Below are 18,751 nucleotides of genomic sequence, written 5' to 3' on the forward strand. Positions count from 1 at the left end.
ATTAGAATCATACTTCTTCCGACCTGAAACATTGTTTAAAAAAAAAAAATATTGTTGAGTCCTCAGTGTGGTTATATCAAACCATTAATTTTATGTCTAAAAAATAAAAAAGGCAGTAAAACAACCATCTACATTCACTTCAGTTTTCAGTGCAGTCTTAGTAAGGATCATAATGCCAATGTTTGACTTCAGATGAGGAGAGAATTTGGGCAGTGATGAGAGTGTAAAGTAATGAATACAAACACTTAGCCTGGCAAAATAATATGAGCAATATTTGACGGGAGTTTTGTGTTTCATCCTGCACTGGATGTACATTCATTTTCTCGTCCTTTACTTGCAGCAGCTGACAGGCCAAGCCACACTGGCACAGCATTTTAGTAGGAATGACACAAATTGGATTTGCTGGCTGTCACTGAGCCTGCTCCAGTCAGCCCATTCCACTGCAAAGACATTTATAGGACAAATCCAAACAGGACAGCTGTCCTTGGCCCACAGAGGGTTTCCTGCACGTGGGTGCTGTCCCTTGGTGACCAGATGAGGGAAGAATTTTGGGGAGGTGAACAAGGCAGGTGAATGGGGAGCGAGATGCTCCACCATCACCTTTTGGGGATGCCACACCAGCCAGCAGGCCTGAGTCACCTTACAGCAGAGAGGCTTTTGTGCCATGCAGTCCAGGTATTCTCTTACCCTCCTGTTCCTCCTTTCATGATGGAAAAGTGAATATATTGGTGGGTTTTCCCTTCTGGTGGGTTGTCCTTGGCCAGTGACAGACACTCATCCAGCTGCTCTCACACTCCCTCTCCTCCATAGCACAGAAGGCAACACCACAAAGTAGCTTTGTAGTCAAGGAAAACAAGAGGAGATCACTTATCAATAACTACCACAAAGTCCCTGTTGTGGGTGAGGTGAAATATCTGCTCCTTCACACTCCCTCCACGGGCTGCAGGGAAATATTTGCTCCAGGCATGGAACACTCCTCCTCCTCCTTCTCCCTGGCTCTGCTGTTCCCAGGGCTGTTTTACACACACTCTTCCCCTTACACCTCTCTGTCAGGCACCGTTTCATCCTCCCTCAGAGTCATTTTCCCAGAGTTTTACCAGTTGCACCCGTGTCCTGAGTGTGGAGGGGCCATTACAAAGCAGGATGGAACCATCTGGAACTGGGCATCCCCTGGCCTCTCCTCAGGGGAGCCTGCAGACCCCACTCTGCCAAAACCAGACCCCCCGACCCAAAACCATCTTCCACTGGCATCAGACTTTGTCTGTATTCCTGGCAGAGTTGGTACCTGCTGCCCAAGTTCTGCTGGAGGTGCCAGAGGGTCAGAGGGGCTCCTGGCGGGGCTCGCAGTGAGAAACTGCCCTGGACCTTCAGCCAGCGGTGGCTTCACAGCTGATGTGCCACAAACTGAGCCTCAAAAACAGGGAAAATAATCACAGAATAACATAATCAGTCACAGAATCAAAGAATCACAAAGTCAATCACATTGAGTTGGATGGGACCCATGAGGATCACCCAGGCCTGCTCCTGGCCCTGCACACACAACCGCAACAATCGCGCCCTGTGCATCCCTGGCAGCATTTTCCAAATGGTCCCGGAGTTCTGGCAGCCTTGAGACCGTGCCCCTTCCCTGGGGAGCATGGGCAGTGCCCCAGCACCATCTAGGGGAAGAACATTTTGCTAAAATCTACCCTAGAGCTCTCCTGACACAACTCCAGGCCAACGTGGGGCTGCTGGATCCCATTCCGAGGTGACCAGAGCGCCTCTGGCCTCTTTCATTAAATGTGAATTGACTCAAATGCTCTCTGAGCAAAGCAGCCCAGTCCTTGGCAGGCCGTGGTTTGTCTCAGCTGTTATTGAGTCCCTGGCCCTCAGCTAGAATAATTATCATCTCAGGATGATTTTTAACAAAAGGAAGAATATAAGTACTATTACAGGAAATGTAATACATCAAGGGCCCTGTCTTGCTGAAACTGCAGAAGAAATTAGGAGCAGGTACTTTCCTGTGCTAATAAATACTGTAATTAAATTGAGTTTTCTAGTTGGGAATTTCAGAGTGGAAAGTTTAAATTTATTTGGGGTTTATGTATGCTATGTAAAAAAAAAAAAAGAACACTAGTATGCATTGTGATAGTCATGTATTTTTATTTGTAAGTTTTTGAAAAAATCATTGAGGTTTTATAGTGACATGAGTAATACCATTATAAACTTCTTTGTGAAAACTAAGTACTTTTGAAAGAACAGAAGGGAGAACATAAGCACGTATTAATATTGATGTTTTACTCAAATCTATTTTTGTTAGCAAGTCATAAGAAATGAATTGCTGTGAAACATTGGAAGTTCCAAACACTAGTGAGCAAGAAGGTTATTAATTGTATTTATTGGGGTGGAGAGATATTATGGGCAATAGAGAACAAAGGTTTTCATCCATAAAGAATGCATTGAGCTGCCTCCAGAGTGATTTAGTTAATTGATCTAAAAGAAGGTTGATTCATGATTAGCAAAAGGACAAATAAATCTCAATTTAAAGCTCTCAGAATGCATTTGCTCAATAAACTGCATCAGGAAACACAACTAAAACACCTGTTAAGAAAGTTGGAGTCCTTTTCTATTTGATGGAAGAAAGCGTTGAAATGCTTTTACTTTCACTTTTTTCAACCTGAATCTGATTTACTTGCATGGACTTTTAATTCTAGCGACTCAGAATATTCACCTGTTGTGTTTGTGTAGAGAAATTTGTCTTTATTTTTTACTTTACTTTGGAGGTGTCTGTTTAACAGGTTGCCCAAGCCCCCCAAGGATCCCACAAGGATCTCTCAGCCTGGCAAGCCAGATTTGGGGAAAGGTCTTTAGCAGCTTCTCTGATTGCAAAACATATCATATTGTGGAACTGTAACAAAATGTAAATGATCTAACAGTAGGTCCTTGCTGGAGTGGTTCAGACTTGTCTCTGTCTCCTTCCCTGCCCCTTCCACCCACTCTCTGTGTCCTTCAACAAGGAGAGTGAAGGTTCCTGATGTCCCACCTTTGTCGATCTGCCCTCCTGTCCTCTGATGGCTGCTCAGGGAAGTGGAATGTAGAAGATGGAACCCTCTTCACAGCAGCTCTTGAAGCATAATCCCTCACCCAGGAATGGAACCAAGGAGGGAAAGGGGCCTCTAGAAAAACAACAGCATGCAAGAGACAGACTTGAAAAAGCAGCAGACTGAGATATGTCCTTAAACACATTTCTCAGTGCCTTTAATGAGGGTCTGTGCAGACATGGAATGGCACGTCTCCTTTAATTTCCCCTGAGGCTGACACTCCTTTTCTTCTGCCATTGCTGGCTCTATTTGTCTAATTTTGCATTTGCTGAGTGATACTCTTGCAACATAAAGAATATGGTTTCCTTTCTGGATACTTTGACAACACATTTTTTAAGTTTCCACCTGAAACTTGAACTGCTTAAATTATACAAATCCATAGTCAATCCCTATTCTGACAGACAGAATCATGTTTTCTTTCATGCAAACCTATAAACACTATGAGAAAGGAATTGAGAATATCCAAGAGGAAAATTCAAAATAAAAATTTTCATATTTATTCAGAGAGATGGTTATTTATGTTTTAAGGGTCTTGCCAGAGAGTAGGATTGAAGATGAAATTTCCTGGGATTTAAATTGTCTATTGCCTCAAGGTGGAAAAATTCCCTTATCTATTTTCAAAATGTGATTTTGTCACTATTCCTGAGGTAAGGTTGGATTCAGGCTGGAATAATGTGCCAAAACAATAGAAATTATAAGGAATTATAATTATAAGGCATACCCTAAATGAAGCTACCTGCAGGAACCCTTTGGAGCGGTTCAGCAAGTCCTGTTTGCAGAACTCTACACTCTCTTGTGTCTTTTAAACTAATTTTTGCCAATTAAGGTCATTAAATTCATTAATTCATTAAATTTTAATCTAAGTAAAGCTGCTGAAGAGTCTCGATCTTCAAATTCTTAAATTACTTGCAGCCCGAACAGAAATGGGATAACATATCCTATACTATATAGAGGACTATATCAGAGGATTTAGAGTGTATATCAGGCATATGTTTAGTTTAATTATATTCCTTAAGAGCTGGGTCCCTTGCATTAATTCACCAGTTGCACCAGGGTGTGTTGGACTCGATCTCATCCTGGGATTGACTTTTCTCCTGAAGGGAAACAGTGCCACCTCCAGACTCAGTAGTTCATTTTGAGAAGAGTCAGCTATTATTTCATTCCAAGGCATTACAGAAAACTGCTGGGTTTGAAAATAATCCTGTATTTATAGTTTTGATAAATTGTGTATAAAATAGCCCTTGGAATAACTGCTGACACATCCTTATAGCATCTTTTAATGTAACCAGATGCTGCTTTGACAGTATTAATGCTTAGTTCATTAAGCCTAATGATAGAGAAAAGCAATCGATATTTAACACTGGTTAATTTTCATTTGAAATTACACAAAAGTCAAGGATCTACAGCTGTAATTACTTCACAGGAAAACTGTAAAGAGCTATGTCATTTTCTTGACTTTATATAAAAAGACCTTTATTGAAAGAGCTCCTAAAAGGAAGGTAATAGCATTTTACGCTCTTTATCCTGTACCCAAGGGATAACTTTTCCTGTTCACCAGTAATTCTGATAATGTTAACAAGCCCTGTGGAAGACTATCATACAACTTGCTATTCTGTTGCAACAATAACCTTTAGCCACTTTTAGAAATGTGTTGTGGGTTGACAAATATTCAATCACAATGTATTAACAGAATGAAATATATATATATATATATATATATATATATATATATATATATATATATACACTTGCTATCCAAATTAAATATAGCTGGAGACTGCGGTACGTGCTCGGTTTATGTGGCACTATCTCAGCTATCAAAATATCTGAGGTATTAATGCACTCCAGGGGCAGGGAGGCAACTCCCAGTGAACTCATTGAAAATGAGGACTCAGGCATTTCCATTCCCTTTGCAACTTGTGTGTTTTAATCAAGTCAATGCAACAATTCCTTAAGATAAATCCACACAGCACAGGAGGTTACTCAGCCCTGTGCCTTCCCCAGCATCTCTGTCCAGGACATCTTCCAGACCTCATCTGAGAGGATGATGCCTCTCTAATTCCTGACCCAACACAGGCTCCAGTTTTCTGATCAACATGCTGAGCCTAAGGAAAATGATTTGATATCTTTAAATGTTGTGTAAAGGATTGCAAAATAATAAGGTGGGTTTAAAATAGCTTTAAGTATTAATGAAGCAGTTTTAAGAGAATGAAAACATGTTAAAGTTATCATATCTTTGAAAGAGAATTTAGATGATAATTTCATGTTGAAAGGCATTTACCTGGCAATATGGGTAAGGCCTAAGAGGTATTCTTGGTAAAGGAGAGACTGCTCAAGTGTGCAAAATTCAGTATTCACAATATGTGTACTAGAGAGGAGTGATGATTTCTAAAGTAAATTTTGCCAAATGAATTCTGGTAGAAGTTTGAAAATTATTTTCTGGGATAGATGTGAATTTCATCAAATCATGGATTTATTACATAAAAAATTGCATAGAATTTAATTTTGCCTTTTGGCAGCCAGCCAGTAATTAACATCAAGAAGGGTTGATTTTGGTGGATTATTTGAATTATTGGAAGGACCAGAGGAAACATGGCTCAAAAGAGGACACACCAAAGCATTCCAACAGGAAATGAACCATTATGCTGCTCTTGGCTCCTAAAGTACCACCACAAAGATAAACATACCATCATGAAATGGTTTATGCCTTAAAGCACATTTGTGCTGTGGGAAGAGGAAGGAACTTTTCCCCTTCAACTGCCAAATAAATTCCTTTAAATCATCTCACTCCTACCTTCTTCTCTGTTGTCCTAAGCCTGCTGATGTGCACCTGGAAACCCCTGTGTGAAGTGATTGCAGGTGATTTCAGCAGAGCTCACTTCTTGGGATACCCAAAAATTGGAGTGAGGACTTCAGTCACTAAACACAACTGCACACAGTGATCTCTGGAAGGACTCTCTGGATGGTGACACAGGAGTGAAAAAACATTTTCTTTTGTTGGTTGGTTTTTTGGGATTTTTTGCCTATTTGGGGGTTTTTAGGTTTTTTTGCTTGTTTGGTTGGTTGGTTTTGTTCGGTTGGTTTTGGGGAGGGTTTGGGAGGGTGTGTTTCTTGTTATTTTTCTTTTATAGTTAAATGGTTCCAATGCATGAAAATCATGAATTGGAATGAGGAGAGCAGCTGAAGTTTGTGTAAACCTGCAAAACTGATGACAGAAAAAGACTTTCCCTTTTCTCCAGAGCAATTCATGACCTGCTCTCACACCTATATGAAGGTGTGCACTCTTGAAAGGAACTGTGTTGCTCAAAGGCACAATTAGCTTTCTGTGCAGTTCTCACAGTAGAAGACAGGACGGTCATCACCTCCATTCCCTCCTAACACGAGGGAAAACTGAATAAAAAATAAGCCCACGCATGCTGCCTACAGTTAAAAACCTGGATGATGTGGCAGTAACTTGAATTTTCTATGTTGATTACGGCCACACATTAAATCCATGTTTCAAATGCTTATTCACTTTATTCTGCTTTTCTACTAATACCTGATCTTCATAGTGGAAAATGCATGACCTACAAGGCAGCAGGTCAGTGGGGAATGATGAAGGACTTAATTACTTCCCCCAGTTAGCATCAAACTTCCAATTAAGAGCAGCTTCTGGGAAAGCCTGAAGCCCAAAGGGCAGAAAGGGAAGAAGTTCCTTAGTAGGATTTGGGTTTGCCATGGGAGGAATATATGAGGAAAGCCAGCTAATAGTGAGGTGAGTGTTAAAATGTGTGGCTGTCAGAGAATAACTTTCTAAATTAGGATGGGGGTGTTTAAAATATCTGATATTGAGAAGTTGTTATGAGGTAGTAATTTCCTGATGATTTATAGTGTATCCAGTTGAAGTGACTTCCAATCTATTTTCTGGTGCTGTCTCAGTGATTTCAAGATCTGACAGACTTTTTTTGCCCTAATATCTATACAGTTATTTTATTACCTGTACTTTATTTGTTTTAAAGTTTCAAATATCTTAAAGCCACCTGAGCATTAAAGCGAGAGGTGTGTTTAATGTGATTGTTCAGCTGGCAACTGTATCAAATTTATTTTAGTCTTCCCAAATTCACATGGAAATCTGAGGTGCTACACTCTATCAGAAATGGCTATTAATAAACGTTAGTTAGTTTGATGATTATGAATAGTGTCACCAAGCAATTAAAATTTAATTGAGCATTAAATAAAGTCCATTTACTGTAAAGTATCACCATTTGAGTTTGAAAAACAACGTGAATAACATTTTTTTTTCACAAAGCATTAATTGGCTTGTAGTTTCTGGTTTAAAAACAAAGGAAGGTATTTTCTGTGGAAGCTTAGGGAGATTATTAAAGGAGGATGAGGTTAGTTTAGTCATTTTGGGACCTATTTTCTGTTTTCCACTGTAGATGTAGTGTTAGGCTTTTGCCCTTGTTTTGCACATCTCATCATGAGGAGTGAAAATAAAGCTGGCAGGCCTCAGCATTGCAGCTCAAACCTTACATGCTCCACTCCTTGTTTCAGCTGTCCTCAAAAAATAACTGGTTCTCAGATTTTTCATAGACATTATCTAAGACACAAACTTGGCTTCTAAATCATGAAGTGTAAGCACATGGGGGTGGACTGGTACAAAGTGCATGACCATAGCAAAAATAAGCATTCCTCTCTGTGGTTTTTGTTGTGACGATGCCTTAGGATCATAGCTTTTATGTTTTTCATGTATTTGTAATCCTGTAATTCTTTAGTGTATAACTCTAAACTACATACACAGTGTTCTAGCTGTGCTCTGCTATTTTGGTCAGACACAACAATTCCTCTCCAGGCCTGGGAATCAATGACTCCTCACTGTCTCAGGCCCTGAGAAATGTAAAACAAAAGTGAGTTGAGGGAGCAAACTGGAGCTAAATTACTCCATTACCTGAAGCTGTAATTATAAAATTAATCCCCAATATGCAAATGGACCAGACTTATAAAAGTGTGAAAACCCGTGACCCATTGTCCATTTTGGGTGTAGCCCCTGGGGGATTTGTCTACCCAAAATGTACCTCAAGGCCCTTCAATAAATATAATTGCTTTTTTATTCTCTTCATTTTGTCTGGCCTCTGTTTTTAGGTAGCCCCAAAAAGGCATCAGTGAGAGCACCTCGTTGGCTTCACCTGCACAAAGCGTGAGCTGCACCTTGCCACTGTGACCTTTCTTGTCTCCATCTTCCATCTTTATAAAACACCCATGGCTGATGCACTTTTCTGGGGAGATGTTTAGCACATACAGAGTGAAGCTGGAAAGGGTCTTTCACCCTGAAGAGGGGCTTAAATAAATCTCTAAAGCAAGCATAAACCTAAAGACTCTGCTATTTAGGGTATCTGCCAGCTGGCTTTCAAGAACATTTGTTTTGTAAAGCATCTCTTGGAATATGCAATAGGATTGGCTCCCCAGGTAGCCACTAACTGGCCTTTTCTCCTCTGACTGTCCTGTTGCAAATACATTCCCTTCCTGCACAATAAATGTTTACTGAGTTGACTAGTAGAGTAGCAAAACTTAAATTGTCATAATATTGATTAAACCATCCTCATTTTCTCCACTGTTGGAGGAAATAGCATACTCTTACAGCTACTGACTTTATTCTGTGTGCAGATAAACTCCAAAGCAAGGTTTGGATTGCACATTAATTGACTTTTCTCTTGTAATAGATGTTATGGCATCTATACAGAGCTTTACACACAGCAGTCCCTTCCTGCAGCATATTTCAGAGGGGAGACTGCTGAACCCTTGCAGACATGTATTGACTGCACTGGGCCTCACAATCAGTAAATTCATGTTTTCCTTCTTGAAGGAACACAATAACGCATTCTAGCACAATCCCCTCAGTTACTCTTTTTAGGTGTAATACAAGAATATTTCAAATTTTCTCTTGAAACTTGTATTATTTCTGCTCTGTCGGTGAAAGATCTTAAGTAAATTGGACATGTTCCATTGATTGCTGCAATATTCTTATCTGGTGAAACTGGGTGGAGCATCTTGCACCAGTATGGGCTGTTTGAGATATTGGAGGGGATTATTGTGCAGCTGCCAAGCCATTCTGTTCACTTTTTAATTACTTTTCTGAGCAGAAATTACATATCTTTTCTTTTTTTCCAGAGTATGTTTAATATTTGTTTTATGATAGCTGAATAAACTGGGTATTCTCTCGGCTTCTAAAGGTTATTAACATTGTTTGAGATGTATTACTATCCTAATTGCATTCTTTCATCTCTTCAATATTTGTTTTTCTGAAGCTCATTGGAGTGAAGGTCCCCATTCTATTGAGTCATGTGTTCTTATTTTCACTGTGAGAACTTTGCAGACCAGGGCAGAGTCCTCAGGGCCAGGGACTGATCAAGCATTGAGGTTGCCAAAGCCCCAAGAAATGTGCAACTGGTGCAATGGGGGCTGAGAAAATGACGTGTGTGTGTGATGGGACTTTTAGGAGCAGCTGGGCAGACCCTTTTTAAAATATGAGCTCCCAAAGAAAGGTTTGTAAATTAAAGCAAGCCACCAAAAAAATAACAGCTTTCCTTTTAAAGCATGAGCTGGCATAATTAGTTTTTGGAAGACAATAGGCAGGACAAAAACTCTGTAGATATTTTACTTTTTTCTTTTTTATTCTCAGTTACCCAGATACTACAATATAGTTGTTCATAAGTATTAGAGGTCAAGTGATTCTGGTATTTTTAGTTTTCATCTTTAAATTTCATTTGCCAATAAATGTAACCTTGAGCTACTTTGTAATGTTCGTTCTCTCAGCTGACTCCCAAGAGAGGTAACTCATGGTACCAGTGATTTCTTAGGGTGGAAAAGTGCTCCAGGTACAGATAATGGTGGCTGTGGTGTTTTCCCAAGGACAGCTGGGATTTCATCTCAGTTGTGGAACTGTCAAATTTCTATGCCATTATTCTGTTTTGGTGGTTTTTTTCATACAGAAAATTTAAAACCGTTTTTAACCAATATTATCAATTTGAAATGTTCCATGAAAATTAATTGAAGATTTTGAAGACAACTGAAATTAATATCCGCTTATTATGAGATGCAGGTGCAGCTTTGTTTTGGATGGCTTCTTCAGAATAGCATGAAGAATGGGTTGGGTGTTTCTGGGCTTTTTAGCAACACAAAGGTAAGCTTTTCATTAGTGATCAGAATCACATTTGACTAATCCTGAGGAGATTAGTCAATATGAGGAATGAGAAAGGACATGTGAGTGGTGAGAGTCTTCTCTGAGTAGTTGGTTGGTAATCTATTGCTCAAAAATAAAGCATATTTTTTGAATATATACAATTGCACTTGATATTGATTTTTGTTTCCCTGTGAAGCCCAGCCTTAAATCATCTAACCAAGCTTCTGATAAAAGAAATAATACTCAAAATGAATGGTTACTTTGGGTAGTGGATTCCAAATTTTTAAAATGAACTGTATGTTGTAATGACTTTCATATCAGGTATTGATACAAAATTAATCAAGTTTATGTCCCCTGTCAGTACTCAGCCATAACAAATGACAGGCTTTCGTGGTGCCAAACCATCCAACGAATTATTTGCTATAAGCTTTGTCAGAAATCTGCTGACATTCATTGAGTTCTTGACTATGGCTCAGATATGAAATTCCAGTTTTGTGTCATATATGCATGAGTTCTTCTTTCAGGCTGTTTTGGCTTTCTGCAGCTGTTAAAAGGTCAGAGGTAATCAGATAAGCCAGTAGGATGCTATCTGTCATTATAATTGACTTGAGCCATCATACAGAGGAAATCATGCTGAATAACAATAGTGACATTTAAAGTGATGGTGTAGTGGTTGTATTATTACAAATGTAACCCATGTTTAGTTACAGCAGATCCTGAAATTTCTGTGCAGAATCAAGTGCTAGAAGGTATTAAATTTTTATGTCTGCTTATCTGAGAAGCATCTCAGCTCTGCAGAAATTATGTTTTCAGAACGATGTGATTTGCTTAATTCAGTTTTGAGATGTTGCCGTGCACAATTTATTTTATTTTCAGATGCATAATGGAAGTATTAGTAAAATGTAACTTTTGCAGCTGGCATTTTGAAAGTTTCTGCCAGTGAAAAATATTAATAAAGCAGTCAAAACTTGTTTTCCACTACACTGTTGAATGTTTGTCATGTGTCTAATTGAGTTAACTCCAGGTATTCATGTCTCCTGCTCTCTGGTGAACACATTGTTTAGAATTTATGAAGTACAAAGTCAGGGTTCTTGGTAGTGATTCTGTATTTTCTCCAACAGAGCAAACTGAGTGTGTACAAAATGTTATGTGTACCTTAAATGTTATGTATTTTAGCTGCAGAGACACTATTTGCTATTATTTAATATTCCTATGTAAATTTTAGTGCAGAGAAGTACAGCTGAAAAGTATTTGCAAGAATCACTTGAGGAAAATCACTGAATTTCCTTCTAATGTTCAAGTTTCTCTGTATATTTTTATACAACAGAGCACTGTTGATGACAGGATCAGAGTCCATCCCCTTGCCACTGCCCTTGTCAGTTTAATGTGAACACAATTCTATATGAGAAGAGCCTAGAGCAGTGAAATGTTTAAGAACCAAACCATGAAATATTTTGAGGATTTCATTGACTATCGTGATGGAGAAATCTTTTTCTTATTTCCATACAAAAATGTTGATTTGTCTGTGAGTGTAACAACAGACACGTGTCCTTGCAGAATGTATCAGCTTTTGTGACTTATTCTTTGTGAGTAAATTAAATATTGGATTTTCATGGTTTGCTATAGCAATCAATTCTTAAACCTGAATTATATGCAGGACATGCAAGCAATTTTAGGACGTTGGGCATAACCTTCTACTGCTCTCACTTCAAAGTGCTGCTTACTCATGGAATGTCAAATCATACCATTTATTTTAAAAAACCTTCAGTTGTTGTTCTATAAAGCTGATTTTATACAAACGTTTCCGCAAAGCAGCTGAGTTCTCACATGAAACATGAACCTAAAATGAACCAATTTAAACAAAATTTCAAATTATTGCCACCAAGAGTGAAAACATATGGCATTTAAAGACTCATTAAGTAGCTTGCCTAGAAATCTAATCCAAGGGTTTAGGGTGGGTTTGGTCTGGAGCAATGACAGTTTTCAGTATTGCCAATTACCCACCTTAAAGGATGTGCTTGATGGGCTGTGGTGCATGAGTACAGGGGTCTAGTAACACTTAAATAAGGAGCTGCTCATTTTCACATGGAGGTGGTTTTCCAATTGTTCTAATTTATGATTCAAGCTTCCCTGCATTGTTGGGAAGGTGTATTGAGATGTTCTCATAACTTTATGGTTTTATTTGTACATTCTTCTGCACAAACTTCATCAGTGGATGACTGGCATTTTCTGACACTGGCCTTTATCTTCTCCCTAGCAGTTCTATGTGCTTTTCCTGGAATGGTATCCATATTGGAAGAAATCCTAAATTTCAGTGTGACTCACTAAAAAGAAAAGATGATCCTTCAAATTTAGGTTTTTAAATGACAAGTCACATCACATTTTCATTTATGCAAGGCCTGTACCCCCTTTCTTCAAATTGGAAAAGGATCTCTTGTGTGAGCAAAATACCTCACTAATTAATCCCTAGGTAAAATAGGCTTTAGCTGATAGCATTTAGCTGCCACTGTCAGAGCAGCTCTCAGCTGTGAAGTTTTTCACTGTATTCTCTGCACATGAGAATGGTCTGTGCTCCGTGTGTGTGAATAATGACTCTGTATGGCCCTCCTTTACCATGGAACCATTAAAACTGGAAAAGACCTCCAAGATCATTGAGTCCAACCTCTGACCAAACCTCCCCAGATCATTTCTTAAGAGTTTAGGACAAAATGTGGGTTTCTAACATTTAGGCCCAGGGCTAAATCTAATTCCATTTTTTCTTCCTGGACATCTTCTTTTTTATCTGGGAAAGGATAATGTGAAGAATTGTAAGAAACTTTGTAGCTCTGACCAGACTTTAACAGCTTCATTTGAGCAATTTGTCTGCCACACTCACCCTTGAGCATCTGCTCTCTGGTTCTGGGCAGGTTAATTCCAAGTTTCCTTCCAAGGTTCACTTGGGGGAACCCTGACGGCAAAAGGTTTGACTGAGTGGAGAATCGTTTTGGAAGCATTAATTAGCATGAATTGGAGGCATATGTAACAAAACATCAAGTTATCTATGGTGTGTATATATAATGTGACACTGAAAATATTCAAGGGCAACAGACTGACTGAGAAGTGGTGTAACACACAGTGATACATGGGTTAGTATTATTCTGTCTTTGCAGAAAACAGAGTAAAAATAATAAGGCAGGGTTGTTGGTCTGTTGTTTGTTTTTTTTAATGGTTCAAAGCAGACTTTGAGGCATACTTTTCTAAACAGTTACATTTGAAAGTGCCATCAGTAAAGCTGAAACCTCAGTGATCTGAGGTCATTACACTAGCCCCACGTCTGTTCTGGCATACGGCAAGCAGCATTGAGCGTCGTGCAGGACACTTTGGATATGAAGAGACTTGTTATAAACAAATCAGCATTGTTCCTGCTCTGCCTGTCTGGGAGAGGAAGATAGGGGATACTGGCTCAGTCCCCGTTGCCTGGGTCAGCTGAAGCTGTGCTTTAACATGGCAATAAATACCAACACTGCAGGCTGCTGATTAGGCTGTTTGGATACTGATGCACTTCTTTGCCACTACTGAATGCAATAGTTGATAAGGGCTTTCTTTTCTTTTCCTCTATTTTTATTTTTTAGTTATTTTTGTGCTCTTTTTCCTCTAAATATTAGCCCTGAAAAGAGCTGATAAATTAAATGGCCTACCAGATGCCTATCAACATGTTGATAGGCAGCAAGAGCCAGAAACAATCTGTGTGAGACATACCAATAAAATATGCTGATCAGTTCATAATGAATATTCAGCCAGAGTCACAACAGAAATTCATGAAGACAAATATGTGCTGTGCTTTGTAGCATCATCTTTCCATCTGGAAAACCCAGCTACCACTAGATATACTAAAAATAAAAACCTGCATCCCAAACTCCTCACAACTCAACAGCTAAAAGATTAAGGTTTGTATTTCTGTTAACTTCCAACGGAGAAGGAGGTGAGGCTGGGAGAGGTAACAGAAGTGTGATGCATGGAGGGGACAGAGAGGAAGTGCAGCTTTGAGAATTTTCCCTAAAAAACAGAGAAAGCTGCCCAAGTTGGACCAGACACGAAGGAGTAACAGAGCAAGAGGGAGCTGTGTGGCTTTGGCCAGGGAGCTGAATTGGCCACAGCCGCTGAAATGCCTCATTCATCCTCAACAATAGGTATTTAAATTCTAGCAGACCTCAGTATGAGACCTCCCTGGATTTTTTTTTTTTTTTAATGTTAAACATATTTTATAGGAGAATGAGGAAGATTACAGGAGTATTGAGCTGTGAAGTTCCATAATCTGTAATTACATTGCTGCCTTATAATACCTGGTAATTTAATTTGTGAACTCCGTCTCTTTGGCTCCATTTGCTCTCCTGTCCCTTTCCTTCCCAAGGAGCTCAGGACCACAGTGATTGTCTGAAGCCTTTTTATGAGTATGAAGCCGAAAGCTGAGGAGTGGGAGCTCTGGAGGGCTATTTAGAGGAGTTGATGATTTCTTAAATAATCCCTTAGCACCGGTAAATTAATTTAATATGTAGGTTGGAGAAGTCAGCCTTGGAATAAAAACAAAGTTGCTGCTTGAACTCCTATTTAAATATTCTTTATCAAGAAAGATTTCAAAAGATCAGCAGATGCAGATTGTGAATAGCAATTATACTCCAGGATATAAAGCAACTGCTTTTTTGTAAGGAAACAGTATTGAACTCAGTAGAAGACATCAAACTCACTTCAGAATCTAATAAATATTATCTAAGTATCTTAAAAATCAGACATGGCATTTGCTGCCCTGGTCATCCAAGTTTTCTGGCATTTGTATGAGGAACCCCTATTAAGTTGTGACTTCATTTAATGTTCTGAGTGGAATTTTAGGTTAGAGGCAAATCGAAACCAACGTCTACATCCAGATTTCATTATACTGAAATAATGAGGTTTTGACCTTAAGTGAAAGAAATGTCATGGGATCAGCTGACTGCAATGTGATTTACTTCCCCTCCCACCCCTTGTCATGGATTACAGAGAATTCCCAAAAATTTATCATAGATCCAACATATAATAAAAAAGTAGTCCTTCTTAATTATTTTCTGACAGGTAATTGTTAAATTTACATCTTGAGATGGTAACTCTTTGAAAAGTGAGGTTTTCAGATTTCCCTTTCTGCCTGTAGGTGTTTGTGTGAAGCTGCACCCTGCAGTGTCTCTGGTGGTGCTGTCCAGAGGGGCAGCTGCCCCTCCCTGAGGCTGTTCTGGGATGCTGGCTCAGCCCTCGGGTGACTCCAGCATCTCCAGAGAACAGGAACACGCTGCTCTACACCAGCACGAGCTGTCTTTGCTCTTTTACCTTCCACTGATTTACAGCTAACAGGACAGGTCTGAGAGCTCTACTTTGAATTACTGCAACTTTCTAAGACCAAATATCCAGAGATAACCCTCCAAGATGTCGGGTGCACTCTCAGCTCCTCTGGTCTCCCAAGCCACAAGCCAAGACTGTGGAATAATGAGGCTGCTGATGTGGTTCTGCAGCCCTGTCTTGATGTATATCCCAGCCAGAATGCCCATTCACCATTCACATATTTGATGTGGAGGTGTTTGATATGCAGAAAGCATTTGCAGTATTCACTAGAAGAACTTGTAGGTGTAAAGATGATATTACATCGCTGTAATAAATTGTGTGTTGAAGTTTGGTACAAAAGGCTGTAAAGTGCTTGAAGCCCAAATCAATTTTTCACTTATTACTTCACCATGCAAGTTTATACACAATTTGCATCAGGGATTTTGCAAACCCTCCTTATTAGTGATTTGTATACTAAATATGAGTTTAAATGAGGGTGCATTTGTCCCTTTTTTTTATTCTATTACCAATTTAATAAGCAAGGGAGGAGTTCAATAGTATCCTGCATCTTGCAGCTCAAAAATACTGTGGTATACATCTTCTCTAATTTAAATTTTATTCAAATAGAATACTAAAAATGATCCATTAAGTTTACTCCTTAACCTCACCTTCTTCTAACCTCTCTGAAAGAGAAAAACCATACCCTTTGAATTCATGAGGGTTTTCCTTTCTCTTCTTTCTCCCTCACATAAGAAAATAGGAAATAGTGAGAGAAAAAAAAAAAAAAAGGTGTTAGAATGAAATAACCCTCCATGACTGCAGCTAATGTGGCGATGCATTAGAGCCCCGAACTGGAACACAGGCATTGAACTACTTCTTGAACAAGACAACTATTTGCTATTCTCTCTTTTTGGTGCTTTTCACAAAGGCACAATCCAACAGTGAATAATATGCCAACATTGCTGTGGCAAACAAGTAGTTCCTAAAAATCTTTATTTACACATTGATTCTATAGCATATTTTGAGGTTATGAAGCCATATTAGTTAAATTATTCCTTCCAGGAAAATGAATTCGTCCTTCCAAAAATTTATTTCATTGCACAGCAAGTGCAGAGAGACCCTTGAAAAGAGTTTATAACTGATGTCCCATGTTCAATGCAGATGGATGTAAACCAGAACATACATAAAACAGAATGGAGCAATTTTATCTAGACAGCCTACAAACAATATCTTTAGCCATGTAAGATATGACTGTTTGTCCTGAGTACTGCAGAAGCTCAGAATAAATGTTACTGATGAAATGAGAAAAATAAGTGGATTGTCCATGCACAGAATCTCACTAGAAGCCAAAAGATGTTTCTAATTGATTAGTAGTAAGGTTCTACAGCTTTCCACTGGAATTAGTGAGAGACAAAATCCAATTACCTTTGTGTTAGTCTGTGGCCAAATGGATGATGCTGTTGCATAAGGCAATAACAGTAAGGAACTAGATTAGGTATATTCTGTTTTCATGAATTTTCACTACATCACTTTCCAGGGAAAAGTATCTGTGGTATTTTGCTGATACAAAGAGTCTTTTGTAGGACAAAGTTTCTAGCAGAGCTTACCTCTTTGATGATACCTGATGTAATGGGATGGGGGTGGGGAGGGGGAAGAAATGCTAAAAACAAATGCAGACATAAATTCCAGAAGTAAAAAAAACCGCAATTTTAAAATTAATTGGAGTGAGTATCTTGAAAGCAGCAATGATCTAAGTAAAGAATAGTAAGAAAGGTCAACAAAAGGTCTGAAATGGATTCTGTTGTACTGTTGCCTGTTAGATCAACAAAATGTTTTCAGTGATATGCATCTAGAATGAGCTACTTAGAGATTCACATCTGAAATTTTCATTTCTCTTAGATGATATAATGATCTCCAAACTGAGTCAGGAAACAAATAGCTTGTAATAAGCTCTGATATAAGGTTTATTGCCTTGCTTTACAGCTATTGCATGTGTAGTCATTAGTAAGTCAGGCCTGGACTGAAAATTCTTGGATGTCTCCTGGAATTCTCTGCCTGGATATCTGTGGAGGGAGCCCAATGGCAATGTGTGTGTCTGATGGTGCTTTTCCCTCTTCTTGTCAAGCACTGTGTCTCTTACTGCAGTAGATGCTGCAGCTGCAGTACCAGAGTCATACCTGTCCTGATCACACCAGATGACTTTTTCAAAGTCAAAGAGAGTTTTCATAGCTTTTGATAGCCAGAGGACCAGCATGCAGGGAACTGTTTCTCAGACTGCTTTGATTTGCCACAATATAAAAGTTTACCAGGGGAAAAGAGTAGCTTTGTGGAAGAAAAATGAGGCTGCTGCCGTCAGGAGTGGTTCCTAATCACCTTTCATCATTAAAACAATTTCTCCAGACTCTGCAGGTTGTGTGCTCTAGCACTAGTTCTTGCCAGCTTGCAAAAGCTGAATCTTAAACACCTTATTTCCTACCAACCAGAAACATGCCTGAAGCAAATGGGTGTTCAGTCACCTGAAATCAAACTCTCTCAATCATTCCTGTCGAGGTTACACAGCTAGTGAATCTGAAAAAAACTACAAATAAATCTTTCGCTTAATGACCTGAGCACGCAGGCTTGACTGAGGTTCTGTTTCCTGGTCCAATTAATGTTTAGAACACACCTCAGAAGCAAGTTCTGTCACTGCAACTTTCTCATTCTTCTTTTGTAATACATTTTGCTTCCCTTTAACCAATAAATCAGTCTTCTGTTTCATCTAATGTTTCCTGCTTCAGTTGGTTCTTGCTGTAAAGATACAGGAAAAGAGTGGAAACAAACACATTTTTAATCTGAAGCTCAAGAGAATTAATTCCATGTGACTTCTTGTTGAGGTAAGGGAAAATTCAGCAAGCTATAAGGACTAGAAAGGTCACATAGTAGGGATCCCAAACAATGCCACTACATATATACAGGAGTAACGAGGAAACTGTGTTAATGACTTTGACTAGTAAGATTAAGTGTGTTTGCACTTAGTCTTTGGTTTCCGTTTAGTTGTCATGTGCATAGAAATAGGAATTGGCAATCCCTCTCAATGGGAGCTGCAGAGAGAGGGTTGATGTCTTTTGGGGGAAAAGGTGCTGAATCTCACTGTGCCACCAAAGAGGCACATGGTTTATCAAAGAGAAAACCTAAGTGATGTTGTTAC

This window comes from Prinia subflava, chromosome Z (genome assembly GCF_021018805.1).
Source record: "Prinia subflava isolate CZ2003 ecotype Zambia chromosome Z, Cam_Psub_1.2, whole genome shotgun sequence".
Lineage (NCBI taxonomy): Eukaryota > Metazoa > Chordata > Aves > Passeriformes > Cisticolidae > Prinia > Prinia subflava.